Consider the following 12,848-nt stretch of genomic DNA (forward strand, 5'->3'; position numbering starts at 1 on the left):
CAAGTCAATTAACAACTGAGCCGCTATTGGATCTGATTTCTTTAATTTATTAATTATTTAATTAACAGTTAATTGATTAATTCAGTATATAACCTTAATAAAGCATTGCGGCCTTGTTTTATCCAATTTGGAGTGATGTTAAGAGAGTTATTAAAAGTACATATATTCCCATGGCTACTGTCCAGGATTTTTCCTCTGGCCTTTCTTAGCTGCTATAGTAAAAATTTTGTCTATATTGATATTGCATCTCAAGATTTTTCGCAAGGTTTGAAACATTACGTTACTGTGGACAGAACCTTTCCCGAAAGACCCCTGAATAACTATTTAGTCCACATTTAGCTCACAACTGTCATAGCTTTTACAAAATGCAAATATTTCAGATAATGCTATTCTGCACAATGTGTTCTCTGCCCGATCAGTTCTGTTCACTTAACCTTTCCCCACCTTGCATTTCACAGAATGAACGACACAAATAAAGATTTTACGACACATTAAACCGCACATGCAAAATTTTAAAATCATAGCTCATCGTTTCTTGTCTTCCTTGGCTGAGTTAGCGACATTTATTATGAGCTGACATTGCCTCTGCTTGAAGCCGTCAACTGTAATATATGAGTATTGCAACATGCTTATCTGCCACTTCAGAAGCTCATCAGATGCAGACAATGCACAGATTTCCAACAAGATCCACTAATTTTACATTCTTGTTTGTTCCTGACAATAATCCCAATTCTCTAAAGGAAATTCTGTTTCTGTCTAGAAAACGGACATCTGAAGATTTCACAAGCATTTGACATAAAGCTCAGAAATTACACAATTAGAGCAGCTAATTACCAGCGTGTGCTGAAATGGGAAATTGGTGGAGCCAAGGCTTTCAGTACCGTTCATATTCATTTATTGTATACCTGATAAATTATACTATCGAAGATCAAGTAAATACTTTATAGTATATTTTTTGTAATGCTCTTATGTAACTATAGGACTTTTTTGGGCTTTAAGGACTGTGTTGGACAATGGATGGTCCATTCTGGATTGCGATGGGGGTCTATGAAGTGCACTTTATGGGTGTTCTAGATGACAGTGGGGGAATTGTTACTAATATTTTATTGATGTCTTCGGTTAATTAGAATGGATTTTTAATATCTGAAGCCACTAAAAATTTCTGTGATCTGTTTTAAAAGCACATATGGTTGTGTTGTATTTTTGCATCTGTTTTCGCCTTTAGTGTGTACCAATGTTTTCCATAAATCAATTGACTATCGGAAAAAAAATTAACTTTTTAATCTTGGTAAGCATAAAATGTCTCCTTCTCCATCAATCAGACTGCTCTTTCCTTTTATACCAGCATATTTTACTGTCTGTAACTATCAAAAGCTCTGTACTCACTGAAGAAAATGCAAACCATCATTGGTCCATGGGATCAACATAGATCAATGGTGCAGAGAAACTGAGGGAGGGCTAGAGAGGTGCCCGTCTGTGCACACTTACACGGGTCTCATTGGAAGGGGAACCTATAGTATTATGGCAGTAAGTGATTTTCAGATAAGAAAATCTGTAAAAGCATGATTTCTCTGATAGTCCTTGAGAATGGCTGCAATACCAGTAGAGGGGCAGACCTGGATCCTGTTCGTGATATCACAGTATTAGCCACTGGAACATGGGATAGTGTTTTTGCCCTCCCTATTTAGGGGTAAGTCATTGACTCTTTAGGCCCTTGTGACTTAGCTGGGGTTTGGTTAGGTATTGTAGTTGGACAAAAGTCAGTGACTCAAGTATCGGACTGTAACATCTTCTCCTTCACTCCTCATTCTGAAGTTTCTTTTGTAAGTTAACAATTTTCATCAGTTTGTACCATTTGTGTTTCATCCGTTTTTCTCGTATATGGAGGAGGGGTGCCTGAACACGGATCTGTATGTAGCCCAAAAGTCCTTACCAGCCATGTGTAACATAATGGAAGGTCCTCTAACTAATTCGGAACTATGATCTTCTGTCCTGAAGTAGCTGTTCCGGGACCTGCCGCTTTCATGGGTCAAGGTAGGTCCCTTCAGCCTCCTTTCCCTCCACGTACTGATAGATTAGAGTGGGGCAGGTGGAGAGAGAGCTGCGCAGATATACAGTACTCTATGAGCACTCTGCTCTTACTTGGGAAGCTGCCTGCAGACCATAAGAGTACGTTACCACGATAAGCATTTACGCACCTAAATTTCCACATGAATCCTGCACCCAAGCGCAATTGCGTTTTTTTCCTTGCGTTTTTGTATGTGTTTTTGCATGCAATTTTGCCACAAGTGCTTTTGTCTCTCTTTGGTATGTTATTAGATGTGAAAAGATATAGATAGATAGACCGATAGCCGTGAGATATATAATAAGTGTCTTACTTGTGTAGTTTACCACACATGAATTAACCTAATAAATGGAAAAAAAATACTACGTGGGGTCCTTCCCTATTTTTGATAACCAGCCAAGGTAAAGCAGACAGCTGTGGGCTTATATTATCAGGCTGGGAAGGTCCCTGGTTATTGGGCCCTTCCCAGCCTAAAAATACAAGCCCACAGCCACCCTAGAATTGGCGCTTTGCCCGGCTTTTCTCGGTTGCCCTGGTGCGGTGGCAATCGGGGCAATGGTAGTTGGCTGGCAAATACTGAGGTAAAAAACTCACTAAATACTCAATGTGTGCACGTGGCCTTAGTTCTCTACAGGCAGAAAACAATTGGATGCTATAGAAGCTATTTTAATAGATTTTAAGGCATTATTTTACAGTATTTATCATTTTGTAGATGATCTGAATAACCAGTGAATATTATGTGCTACATGTTTAAACATTTCATACAAGATACAGTATATTATAAAGGAAAAATTGTGCACAATTGTAATAACCTCCGCAGCAGCGGCACTACAGGAAGAGTGCGGAGAAGAAAAGAACCATGATAAGAGCTTTATAAACAGAGACAACGTATGTGCATTCAGCTGCATGTAATAAAAAGATACTGCTTCAGGAAATGAAATATTTTCCCCAGCTTATTGGTAACTATGTTTAGAAAGAGCCTATAGCAGAGTTAAACAAGATCAAGAAAGGATCAGTTTTCTGAACGGATCAATGCTATTCATACAGTGCATGGTTGCCAAGTGGAAAAGCAATGATGTCATTTAAGACAATGAATCAGATGTCTGCGATGGCTAAATTTGTAGCACTCAATTACAACCTCAATGCCAAAAAAGTTGGAATGTGGTGTAAAATGTAAAGAAAACAGTAAGGCAATGCCCTGGAAATCTCTTCTAGCCATATTTTATTCACAACACAAGATATAACACAGATCAGAAGTGAAAAGTTTCCTTTCCACCGTTACACTAAGGGACAGTGCACATCTGCGATTATTTTATCATGCTCATTCGCTGCGAACTGCTGCGAGAATTGGATCACACGCACCCATACAAGTCTATGGGTGCGTGTCAAATATCGCACTGCACTCGTATGTCATCAGAGTGCAGTGCGATTCCCGCGGATTCCGGCAATGGAGGAGATAGAGGAATTTCTCAGTCTCCTCAACAGCTGTGCTGTGATTCTCTCATGCGAGAGGCTCGGAGCACAGACACTCGGCTCCCGCTCACAGCAGAGTTTGAGCCGAGTGTCATTAGTATGTCGCATCTGATGCTATACGCTAGTGTGACTCCAGCCTTATACTTGCTTTTGGGGGCTTTTTTTTTTTTTTTTACTCCTGAAGCAGTGCTGAGGTTTAGGAAGCATTTTGTGGGGGGTTTTCACACTGATTTTTTGACAAGTTTTGAGCGGATGACTTTTGGACTCCAACTTAAAAGAAATAACATTCCACTTCTTTTCCATGGTGGGATTTTAAAAACTTCGGAGGAAAAAAAAAAAAAAAAAAGTTCACAAACCTTTCTGGATAAACATTCATTATTAAACTGAATGAAAAGAGCATCTGGAGCATTTTTTTGAGGTGGATTTTAAAACGGATCCTCTTCAAACTCTTCCTCAAAAAGCTGTGTGAACCTGGCCCTGGAACGAGCTCTTCCCACAATAGTGGTCCAGTAGCACTGGTATTTTTTTAATGATTCCTTATCTTATTCTGACACAACATTATCATTTCTCCTACATTTTACAAACCCAGAAACGACCATGATCCACCAATTTTTATCTATCATATTAAAAGAATCACAGTGGTATATGACTCACCGTTATATATACCTGACCGCATCCACGGTAATACTATCATCTCTTTGTATTACACATATATCTACCTTTCCAATCTTTAATATTCTACAGAAAACTTTTATGAAAGGAAATTAAACTTCCAATGTGGATAGTGAAGGGACGGCTGACATATGCTGTATGCAGAGAAAACAGGATATTGATATTAAAAAGTTAATTAGATTCAGCACTTTCCCCTGGCTGAACAGAGTATGTCTGAAGACCTCAGACCTGAAAGTGAATGTGTGCAGATGGTCTTTGTAAAATGTGAAATGATAAAAATCTCTGGCTGTATCTCGCAGCCGTGTTGACGCTGCTGGTACATCTGCTGCACACTAATTGCCTTTTTTTTTTAATCCCACCTTTTTTCAAAGCAAAGCACCAATGTTTTCCCTTTACTATAATTGCACAAGTGGGTGATTAAGCGGTGACTGTAATGTGATTTATGGGGAGGTTTATCATCGCCAAAAGTCCTTTTCCAAGAGCCTGAGCTTGTAATAAAATTTATCTTTAGCTAATGTTACATTTCCAGCCGTTACCAGAAGCCTTACCTCAGGCTGGACACCGAAAAGATTAAAAAGGACCCACGTTTACACGTGGAAATGTCACAATGACTAACACATAGCACTTGTGCTAAAAACATCTGCAAGATTTAGAATTACATCTACATATTTATCCAAAAAGGTAACTTCATCCCAATCAATTCTAATTCACATGTCAAAAATGTATTTTTAATGAACATAGACACGTCTCAATTTGGCCAAGTTCACACGTTCAGTATTTAGTGAGGTTTTTTAACCTCAGTATTTATAAGCCAAAATCAAGAGAGGAACAACCAGAGGAAAAGTATAATAGAAACACGTCACCACTTCTGTATTTACACACGTGGTCAAAATTGTTGGCACTCCTCGTTTAATGAAAGAAAAACCCACAATGGTCACAGAAATAACTTGAAATCGGACAAAAGTAATAATAAATTAAAAATCTATGAAAATGAACAAATGAAAGTCAGACATTGCTTTTCTGCTTCCACAGAATTTAAAAAAAAAATGAAACTCATGAAATAGGCCTGGACAGAAATGATGGTTCTTCTTAACTTAATATTTTGTTGAACAACCTTTTGAGGCAATCACTGCAATCAAACGATTCCTGTAACTGTCAATGGGACTTCTGCACCTCTCGACAGGTATTTTGGCCACTTCTCATGAGCAAACTGCTCCAGTTGTCTCGTGTTTGAAGGTTGCCTTTTCCAGACGGCATGTTTCAGCTCTTTCCAAAGATGCTCAATAGGATTTAGGCCAGGGCTCATAGAAGGCCACTTCACAATAGTCCAATGTTTTTCTCTTAGCCATTCTTGGGTGTTTTTAGCTGTGTGTTTTGGGTCATTATCCTATTGCAAGACCCATGACTTGCGACCGAGACCAAGCTTTCTGAGACTGGGCAGCACATTTCTCTCTAGAATCCCTTGATAGTCTTGAAATTTCATTGTACCCTGCACAGATTCAAGACACCCTGTGCCAGATGCAGCAAAGCAGCCCCAGAACATAACAGAGCCTCCACCATGTTTCACAGTAGGGATAGTGTTCTTTTCTTGATACGCTTCATTTTTCCGTCTGTGAACATAGCGCTGATGTGCCTTGCCAAAAACTTCCTTTTTGTCTCATCTGTCCATAGGACATTCTCCCAGAAGCTTTGTGGCTTGTCAACATGTAGTTTGGAAAATTCCAGTCTGGCTTTTTTATGGGGTTTTTTCAACAATGGTGTTCTCCTTGGTCGTCTCCCACGAAGTCCACTTTGGATCAAACAACGACGGATGGTGCGATCTGACACTTTTGTTCCTTGAGCTTGAAGTTCACCTTTAATCTCTTTAGAAGTTTTCCTGGGCTCTTTTGTTACCATTCGTATTATCCGTCTCTTTGAGTTGTCATCAATTTTCCTCCTGCGGCCACATCCAGGGAGGTTGGCTACAGTCCCATGGTTCTTAAATTTCTGAATAATATGTGCAACTGTAGCCACAGGAACATCAAGCTGCTTGGAGATGGTCTTATAACCTTTACCTTTAAACTGCTTGTCTATAATTTTCTTTCTAATCTCCTGAGACAACGCTTTCCTTTGCTTCCTCTGGTCCATGTTGAGTGTTGTACACACCATGTCACCAAACAGCACAGTGAGTATCTGTAGCCCTATATACAGGCCCACTGACTGATTACAAGATTGTAGACACCTGTGATGCTAATTAGTAGATACAACTTGATTTAACATGTCCCTTTTGTCACACTATTTTTAGGGGTACCATCATTTCTGTCCAGGCCTATTTCATGAGTTTAATTTTTTTTAAAATTCTGTGGAAGCAGGGTTGAAAAGCAATGTCTGACTTTCATATGTTCATTTTCATAGATTTTTAATTTATTATTACTTTTGTCAGATTCAAGTTATTTCTGTGACCATTGTGGGTTTTTCTTTCATTAACCAATGGGTACCAACAATTTTGACCACGTGTGTATCACCCACTCCTGGTTTTGGTTTACAAATACTGAGGTAAAAAACTCCCCAAATACTCAGGTAAATAAACCCCAAAAAACTGCTGTCTGTTTTTCACTGACTGATTGGTAGAAGAAGCTTTGGAAAGTCCATCAGTTTTATTTTTAGAAAGAAAACCAGATGACAGACGAATGGTAACACCTTACAAAATGCCCAAAGGCAGATGAAAAATGGATCTAGAACACTGCTGAAAATGGGTTCTTTTTCCCATATGTGAAAAAACACTGGTGTGAATAAGGTCCAATGATGTAGTCACACAGTTTGGTTACTCCAATGTTTGACCGCACCGTGTGAATATCTCCCTATAATGGATTCACACACACACAGCATTTTATCCATGCTTTTGTTGGTTAATGATTGACAACCATCTGGACACTATTAAAGGGAGTCTGTCAGGATTAAATGATTGTTCTAATCAAGCCAGAGCTGTCAATCAAAGAAGAGGGAAGGTGAAGTTAGAGAGATGTCAAACCCAAATACACAGAGGGCCAAAATTAAAAACTTGGACAAAGTCGCTGGCCAGCCTTGATATTTATTACAATATATGGTTCCCCCCCATAGTCCTCCATACAGAATAATAGGCCCCACATAATCCTCCATACAGTATAATGGCCCCACATTAAAAAAATAAAATACTCACCTCTCCTCGTTCCCCCGCTGCTCCAGTCTCGGCAGCAAGCACTCAAACTCTTCACTGCTCCGCACAGTGGGCGCAAAAGAGTGATGTCATCAGGCCCGCTGCGCTGAGGCATCAGATGCACGGGGTAAATGATGGGGAGGGAGCAAACGGCTTTCCTCTTCTATTGTTGCTTTTAATTGTATCGATATCCAGCATGCTGATACTGTTGAAAAGTGTCGCGGGCCAAATATAATCACCCTGCGGGCCAGAGTTTGAAGAAATGCTTCCCCCAGCATCAATGAAATTGTGGCCAAAAAGCTCTCCCTAGCTACCTTATCCTTCAGCTGACCTTCTAGATAATCCAACAAAACCATCAGAGACCTAGTGGTACACGATGCTGAGATGGCTGGTTTCAGAGTCCCTGCAGAGGATTCCCAGGTACTTTTAAGAAAGCCATCTGCCTTTCTATCCAAGGGATCCTTAAGCATCCCCATATCTTCAAAAGGGCAGCGTGAACTTTTTAAATTGAGACAGCCACATATAACATTGGGGCTTTATCCCAAGATGATGCCGAGTCCTTATCAAAGTAGTGATATATCCTCTTAAATGATGAAGGAAATGAACCCCTCTTATCAGGTTTTGTCCATTCTCTCCTGATGAGCGCTTGGAATTTATCATTTACGAGGAAAGTCCGACGCTTCCTCTGTTCCAGGCCACCTACACATGATATCCTGGACAAATTTTTGGGCTTTAGGGTCAACAATGCACATAGTGGATCTGACTGCCTTAACTAATCTATACGTCTATTCTACAGGAAAGCACTGATGCCCCCCTGTACCGCCATCTGATGACGAGGTAGAAGAAGAGGATTCCGAAGACATGTATTCCCCTTCTGAGCTGCCGGAATCATCAGAATCTGGGGATAATCTCCTAGGCTTCTTAGCCTTCCTACACTTTTCCACCTCCCCATGACTTTAGGGATTTCAGGGAATTCTTGACCTCTTCCCTAATAATGGATCTCAACTCTGAGGCGAAGTTAGGGGATTCTTTACAAACGATCTGCTCAATACAGGAAAGACAAAGTCTCTTCTACTAAAAGCCAGGCAACCCTTCCTTACACAACGCACATTCACTGTGATTAGACTTCATTATACATTTCTAGACTTTTCCTGACAACAAAAGGACAAGAGAAGCCCTATTATACAGTTAACTTTAATGAACTTACCACTCAAAGGCTAGCAAGGGTACCGGATTCAGAGGTGGAATCATGTCACCAGACAGATCCCCACTGGAAGAGGTGGATTCATATCCATCCTGTCAAGATCCACCTTGTTGGAGCTGTGGCTTTACTGGCTAGTTCTACTATCGCTCCTGGTTCCACATTTCCCACCAGTTCGATTTCCACTGCTGCTGCCATAACGCTGATGCTGCTGCCGGCGGTCTAACCGGATTTTAAATGCGGGACCTGTCAGACACAGCATACCCCTCTGCTGATGCTTCTTCTGATCCCGCCTGGAAATGAAGAATCTCCCGCGGGTCTAATGTCACCGATGCAATCATCATTAGAGCGCGCGGTAGCCTGTCGACCACAGAAAATGGTGTTGCTACTTGAGCTCGTCAGTCAAACCCCCCTGAATCCGCTGCGGCGCTTCCAGGAACCCTGCACTGGCCACAGCAGGGACTGAGCCACTGCCAGAATTGACCGGCCATGCCTTGGTAAAAACTGCTCATCTTCGTTTGGTACCACCAACACATCCAGACGACGGTTCCACCGTCAAGGACAGGAAATCAACTGATGGGTGGGAGAGGTGCCGCCCTTCTATCTTGTAGGTTTCCGGTCCTTGAAGGGTGGATCCCCTCTCTCCATGGTGCCGTTATGAGTGAGAAAAATGTCAGCTTTTTTGTGTGAAATTTGCAAAAATTATCATTTGCTTTTTCACGGCATAGACAAAAAATTGCACAGATAATTTTACAGTTGTTTGTGAAGAATTGGAGAAACCCTACTCACCTTCACTAGAGGCAGATTTGATGCAGATTTCAGAGCAGAATCTGTTCTAAGTAGTGTTGAGCCATACCTTCCGATATCGGGAAATATCGGATCGGATTGGATCGATACCGAAAAAGTATCGGATATCGCCGATTCCGATACCGGAAAATAATGCAAGTCAATGGGACAGAAATATCGGAATGAAAATAAACCCTTTCTTTCCTTGTAGGTTAATTCTACATGAAAGAAAACAACTAAGAATAATGTAGAATGTATTGGGGGAGGTGGGGGAGACAATAAAGGCATAGAGGTTTAGCCCAATCAAATGGAATAGCAGGAATTACTATTTTTTTTAAGACGTTCTGAGTTACGGAAATATTGACTATGTTAAGTATTTTTATATTTTGTCAGATATTTATGTTTCACTACTTCCATGCTCTTCACCTTCTTTTTTACTTCTCCCACACTTTCTCCTTCATCATCCTCAGCATCTTTTTCATCCACTTCTTCACCTTCTTCATCTTCTTCTTCACCTTCTTCGTATTATTCTTTTTTTTTCATTCTTCATATTCTACTTCTTCATATTCTTCTTCTTCATCATATTCTTATTTGTGACAGGCATTCCTGTAGTTGTTATCTATAAAAGGTTGGACATTACACCTTTCGTTCTGCCCGTCACAAAAGATTTACAACAGGATTTGTCCGCGTTCAGTTTGGCCTGCAGCAGCAGGTCTTTTCCAGGGGCACCACGAGGAGGAACGGACTCACCCCCATACACTGCTTAGTCATCTTCTGCTTATAATTTAGATATTATCTTTTGCTCTGATTTTTAGTCTTATGCTTAATGTTCTTCCGCTTTTTGTTCTGCAGCTTCTTGTATTTCTGCTTCTTGGTTTTCTGTCTCTTGTTCTTCTGTATCTTGGTGCTTGTCTTCTCTTCTTTGTCCTCTTGGTCAACTTCTTCAGGGTCATCTTCTTGGTCTTCTTCGGGGTGGTCTTCAGGGTCGTCGTCTTCGGGGGTCCTCGTCTTCGGGTCCTCGTCTTCTTCGGGGTGGTCTTCAGGGTCCTCGTCAGGGAGATCCAGAGTGATTACCAAGAACCATTTCAAAAAGCTTGAACTTGGAAATGTAGCAGAAGGTACAAGAAAGCTGAGGAACTACCGAGGACCAGCTGACGGTACTGGAGCCCGGATGGGTAGCAGAAGGTACAAGAGCCAATAGAACTGCCGAAGACCAGCTGACGGTACTGGAACTCGGTTACTAAGCAGGAGGTACCTGTGCCAGAAAGCACTACCAAGGACCAGCGGACGTTGGTGGAACTTGGATACCGAGAAGGAGGCACCTAATCCAAAGGCACTGCCGAGAACCAGCTGACGGTACTGGAACCCAGGGTGAATACTAAAAACAGAGTGGAGCCAGAGGTGTAATTGGAGCAAGTTTTAAATCAGTAGCACAGTGGATGTGGACAGAGCAGGAGAAATTGCCGTCAGCACAGCAGGGGAACAGCTGACGTTACCGAACCCCAATGACACGGCAGCAAGTGTTGACTGTGCAGATGGCACTTCCGAGCGCCAACTGGCGGTGTTGGAGCTCAGGGATAATACTGAAAACAGAGGAGCCAGAGGTGTAATTGGAGGAGGTTTTAAATCAGTAGTACAGTGGATGTGGACAGAGCAGGAGAAATTGCCGTCCGCACAGCAGGGGAACAGCTGACGTTACTGAACCCCAATAACACGGCAGCAAGTGTTGACTGTGCAGACGGCACTTCCGAGCGCCAACTGGCGGTGTTGGAGCTCAGGGATTACAGTTCAGGTGGTAGAAACATGAACAGAACAGGAGACCTGGATACTGTTGCCAACCAATTATTTATTCTGGAAGAGGACTGGCAAATTCATGAGAGATCCAGGCCTTGTTCATTTTGAGAAAAGTAAGCCGGTCAACGTTATCGGAGGATAGTCGCATGCGACGGTCTGTTAGTACACCACCTGCGGCACTAAAGACGCGTTCCGATAATACACTAGCAGCAGGGTAAGCTAGCACCTCCAATGCATACTGACTAAGCTCTGGCCATGTATCCAGCTTACAGACCCAAAACTTGAAGGGAGAAGAGCCGTCTGGGAGTACACTAAGAGGGCAAGACATGTAGTCTGTCACCATCTGACGGAAACGTTGCCTCCTGCTGACTGGAGCCGTCTGTGATGGTGTAGACATTTGTGGCGGCGGGGGACACAAAACTTTGCCACATTTCGGCCATACTGGTCTTGCCTTGTGCTGAGGCGCTGCTTCTGCTCCCTCTTTGTGCAGAGCTTCCTCCACTGCCTCGACGCACTGAGCTGCTTTGTAAAGCACTAGCAGCACTGCTCTCGGTTGGAATGGAGAACATGATGGAATGCACCAGTGCGTCTTGGTACTCCCGCATTTTACGCTCCCGGTTCAACGGTGTTATGAGGCTTTGTAAGTTGTCCCGGTAGCGAGGATCTAGGAGGGTGGACACCCAATAATCAGCCGTGTTGAGAATGTGGGCGATGCGGCGGTCGTTTCTCAGGCACTGCAGCATGAAATCAACCATGTGCTGCAGACTGCCAACTGGCCAAGAAACGCTGTCCCCTGCTTGAGGCGTGATCTCTGCCTTCTCTGCATCACCCCACCCTCGCTCTAGATACTGACTACTAGAGCATGGTGTACCTCCCTCCTCTGGACAGATGTCTTCCTCATCCATTGACTCCTCCTCATCCTCCTCACAAAGTGTCCCCTGCCTAGGCCTTTGTGAGGAACCACGTTGCGCAGACTGTAGAGAAGCAGATGGCATTTGTGACTCCTCATTCTCCACCTCTTCCAAAACCTCGTCCCTTTGTGCTTGCAGTGTTTTTTCAAGCAGGCAGATAAGGGGGATAGTCATGTTGACTAGTGCATCATGTGCACTCGCCATCCGCGTGGAATAATCGAAGGCACGCAAAACGTGGCAAATGTCCTTCATAGAGGCCCACTCAGTGGTGGTGAAGTGTGAACGGCGCGCACTGCGACTTGTTTGCGCCTGCTGCAGCTGGTACTCCATTACTGCTGCCTGCTGCTCACACAACCTCTCCAACATATGTAACGTTGAATTCCACCTGGTGGGTAGGTCACATATGATGCGATGTTCCGGAAGACGTAATCGGCACTGCAGAGCATCAATGCGTGATCTTGCATTGCTGGAACGCCGCAAGTGAGCGCACTCTATGCGGACCTTGTGAAGCAGTGCATCAAGATCCGGATAGTCCCTCAAAACACTCTGCACGACCAAGTTGAGCACATGTGCCAGACATGGGATGTGAGTGAGGTTGCCTAGGCCCAGAGCTGCCACCAGATTTCGTCCATTGTCACACACTACCATGCCTGGCTGGAGATTCGCTGGCACAAACCACACGTCGCTCTGCTGCTTGATGGCATTCCAGAGCTCCTGCGCTGTGTGGCTTCGATTCCCCAAAGAAATTAATTTTAATACGGCCTGTTGACG

General features: G+C 42.9%; 1 protein-coding gene across 2 annotated transcripts in view; it reads right to left on the bottom strand.

Annotated features, from left to right (window-relative positions):
* CHGB (chromogranin B) overlaps positions 1-12,848 on the bottom strand; it is a 220,947-nt gene that overhangs the window by 171,964 nt on the left and 36,135 nt on the right. The gene's annotated exons all lie outside the window — the stretch shown is intronic.

Source organism: Phyllobates terribilis, unplaced genomic scaffold, assembly GCF_046119375.1.
Source record: "Phyllobates terribilis strain yellow unplaced genomic scaffold, ASM4611937v1 Scaffold_3__8_contigs__length_932513732, whole genome shotgun sequence".
NCBI lineage: Eukaryota > Metazoa > Chordata > Amphibia > Anura > Dendrobatidae > Phyllobates > Phyllobates terribilis.